This window comes from Mus caroli, chromosome 18, assembly GCF_900094665.2.
Source record: "Mus caroli chromosome 18, CAROLI_EIJ_v1.1, whole genome shotgun sequence".
Taxonomy (NCBI): domain Eukaryota; kingdom Metazoa; phylum Chordata; class Mammalia; order Rodentia; family Muridae; genus Mus; species Mus caroli.
Window position 1 is genome coordinate 14579557 of NC_034587.1, and position 4134 is coordinate 14583690.

Here is a 4134-nt window from a genome sequence, read left to right on the forward strand (position 1 = left end):
ATAAAAATCATCTTACTACCCATTATTCATAAATGAGTACTTGCCTAATAAAATCAGCTTTTTGTGATCTATATTCAGTTGAAGTAAAATATGGTAGTTCTTTGTGTATGTGTGAAGGATATGATTTATCATACTTTTCCTCTATACTCTACTTTTACATTATACTGGACTTACTTTATATTTTAACATATATATATCAAGAAGCATCTACACAAGTTTATTTTATAACTTACAAATTATATGGAGATCATCTTGCAACATTATTGCATTGTTGGACATCAACTTTGATGTTTTATGGGACTTCATTTTCTATTATAATTTATTATTCTACAAATGAAGTACAAAGTAATTATACTTTATCTTTCACAAGTAACAATGCCTTGATTACTTTATGTTCATATGGTATCTCAAACCTTCAAATTAGTTTCAAAGAAAAATTCTCTTAAATTGGTTTTCAATTGATTAAATATGCAAACCTGCTTTTTTCAGAAATATGCACAGAAAAGGTTGAAAATTAGTGTATTACAGTCTCAAAATTTGCTATTTAAAAACCTTTAACTTGATAAACAGAACAATTGGTGGCACCTCCTTTTATAAATTAAGACAATATTCAGCATAATGAAACATCCTATGAGATGATTTTTGACACTTTAATAGTTGTTTTCTCTTTTCATCATTTAAATTCCTTTATTATTTTCTATTTCCATCACTACCAATTTTACTCTTTAATCCCACCTGATTATCCTGTCATTTAACATTTTGATCTTCCTTTTTATCCCGAGATATTTCTTGTCCTTAATATTCACATATTTGAACATTTCCCTCAGTTTAAAATGTTCTGTCAACTGTCGATCTTTCTAAAATCTTATGCTGCATTTTATTAATACTTACTAATATAAAGTTATAGTCATCCCTAGATCTGTGATATAATATGCTCCTGTTATATTTAAAATATGTAATAAATAATTTTCTGAAACATTACTTTTATATACATCTAGGAAGAAGTATTTGCTAAAATTATTTACGTAAATTGTAATGTAGGCCATCAGTGGAAAGAGAGGCCCTTTGGTCTTGCAAACTTTATATGCCCCAGTACAGGGGAATGCCAGGGCCAAGAAGCAGGAGTGGGTGGGTGGGGGAGCAGGAGACTTTCGGGATAGCATTTGAAATGTAAATAAAGAAAATATCTAATAAAAATTTAAAAAAGAAAGTAACATAATTACCCTTCTCTTTATAGACAATATTCACTATACGCAAGCACATAGCTCATTTATCTTTCTGGATCTGAGTTATCTCACTCAGGATGATTTTTAAGTTCCATCCATTTTCTAGAAATATTCTGATTATTTTTTAAAAAAGAAGACCAAAGTGTGGACACTATGCCCCTTCCTAGAANTGGGAACAAAACACCCATGGAAGGAGTTACAGAGACAAAATTTGGAGCTGTGACGAAAGGATGGACCATCTAGTGATTGCCATATCCAGGGATCCATCCCATAATCAGCTTCCAAACGCTGACACCATTGCATACACGAGCAAGATTTTGCTGAAAGGACCCAGATATAGCTGTCTCTTGTGAGACTATGCCGGGGCCTAGCAAACACAGAAGTGGATGCTCACAGTCAGCTATTGGATGGGTCACACAGCCCCCAATGGAGGAGCCAGAGAAAGTACCCAAGGGGCTAAACGGAACTGCAACCCTATAGGTGGAGCAACAATATGAACTAACCAGTATCCCGGAGCTCTTGTCTCTAGCTGCATATGTATCAAAAGATGGACTAGTCAGCCATCACTGGAAAGAGAGGCCCTTTGGACTTGCAAACTTTATATGCCCCAGTACAGGGGAACGCCAGGGCCAAAAAGGGGGAGTGAGTGAGTAGGGGATTGGGGGGGTGAGTATGGGGGACTTTTGGGATAGCATTGGAAATGTAAACTAGGAAAATACCTAACGAAATATTCTGATTTTATTTTAAAAAGTTGAGTAATGAAAATTTACTTGATTCAGTTATTTGTTTCTGAAAACCTTAAGGAATGTTGTGACATATACCATGAGGAGACCATTTTGTATCATCATCCATAAACATAAGAAATTCATAGGCTTCAGAGCAAGGCCTGCTAAATGGAGTCACATAAATCTGTTGAGAAAACATCTTTGATATTTTAAATGATATGATAATATCAGATCCTAATTTATTTATGCATGTATGTATGTATATATATATATATATATATATATATATATATATATTTATTCCTCTATCTTCAACTCTTCTCAAAGGTGATAGTTACATTTCTATATAACTGCTTATCTGATGGAAAATAAAACCATCATATTTTGTAAATACCTGCTTTCCAACAATCAGAGGCAAATTTTACAATGAATTATTCAAGCCTTGATCAATTTTAGAGCTAGTAGAATATTCTCCCAATACAGTTGTGTCCAAAGAATTGTATTCTAACCTTTTTAAGTCTATGCTAGTTACATCACAATGCCTTTTTTTCCCAAATAGAAGAATTTCATCTTACAATCATTTCTCTAATCTTTATACTGAAGAGAAATGTTTTCTGAGTCCAGAGGAAGCCACTGGTTCACACATATTTCTGTATTTATATTTTTTCCATTATTATTGGAAGCTCACAAAGTGAGAATCAAAAGTGCAAGTAGAAACACAAACACACACAGGGGAGAGCAGAGAGAGAGAGAGAGAGAGAGAGAGAGAGAGAGAGAGAGAGAGAGAGAGAAATGTCATCGCAGGGTCAGTAAATTGTGTAATACCTTAGATTACTTTCCACATTCCCATTCCATGTGTCTGAAATAAACATGCAGTATATGGATTACTGAGTTTTGAAAAGTATGGTTAAAGAATGAGGGAACATGTATAAGAATAGACATGATTATAGGATCAGAAATCAAGGATCAGTCCATCCCTGATGGCACCAGTGATTGTCAAAAGCACTAATGAAGGCTTAACCCAGTAATGAAAGTCCACATAACTACATAAAGGACATCTGATGATATCATCTGCACTGTTGTTAAGAAATGATAGAGAGCTCACAGGGACTAAACCACCAACCACATAGTACTCATGGAACAACTCATGGCTCCACCCATACATGTAGCAGAATATGGCCTGGTTGGGCATCAATGGGAGGAGACACCCTGGGTTCTGAAATGTCTTGAAGCCCCAATATAGGGGAATGCCAGGGTGGGGAGGAAGGAGTGGGTGAGTGGGTGGGTGAGGAAGCATCCTCATAGAAGCAGGAGAAGGGGAATCAGATAGAGGATTTCTGGAGAGGAAACAGGAAAAGGGGATTACATTTTAAATGTAAATAAATAAAATATACAATAAAAATGGTTTGTGTTTAAAGACAACAGCATGAAAGATAGAAGAAATGTTTTTGTTATTTAACTTTCTAAGAATCTTGACAAGTTTCTGAGTTAAGTGATTTAAAAAAGGATTTTGATTCATGGATGAAGGAATTTTAGTCTAACAAGGAGGAATAAGTATAGAGGATATATCTTCTCATTCCTCAGTAGAGAAAGCATGATATTCTAGCACCTTCACAACTTGCTGCGTCAAGAAACAATGGATTCATAAAAGATGGTGTGCATAAACTTCAAAGCCCACTGCTCATGAAACACCATGCCCTCTTTTCCTTAAATTCTCACAATCATCTAAGCAATACCACCAGTGGGGACAAGTACTCAAGCACATTAGCCTGTGGGGAACTTCTCACTTTCCAAAGACCAACTAAGTGAAGCAGAAGAAAAGAATAAATAGGTCACTGCAATGCACATTAAAATGCGTACATAGACCTTTAAAGAGAAAATAAAATTATTAAAACCATAAATCAAAACAAGAAGATTCAAATAAATGAAAACACTTTGCAAAGCACATAAACTAAACTTTATTATGCTTCTAGAAGCATCTCCAGAATCATAGGGCGATCTTACAAATGACTATGTGGAATGATAGAAAAAAGTTACAGTGGCAAAGACAAAAAAAAAACTAAAATTGTTTAGTTATGAAAAGAATGTTCTATAAGGTACAGTCAAAGATTGAGCCATTATGGCTTTCCAAGGACTATGCTACTTCTTAAAAATTAATTAGTTTGAAGAAACTTTAATTTGAC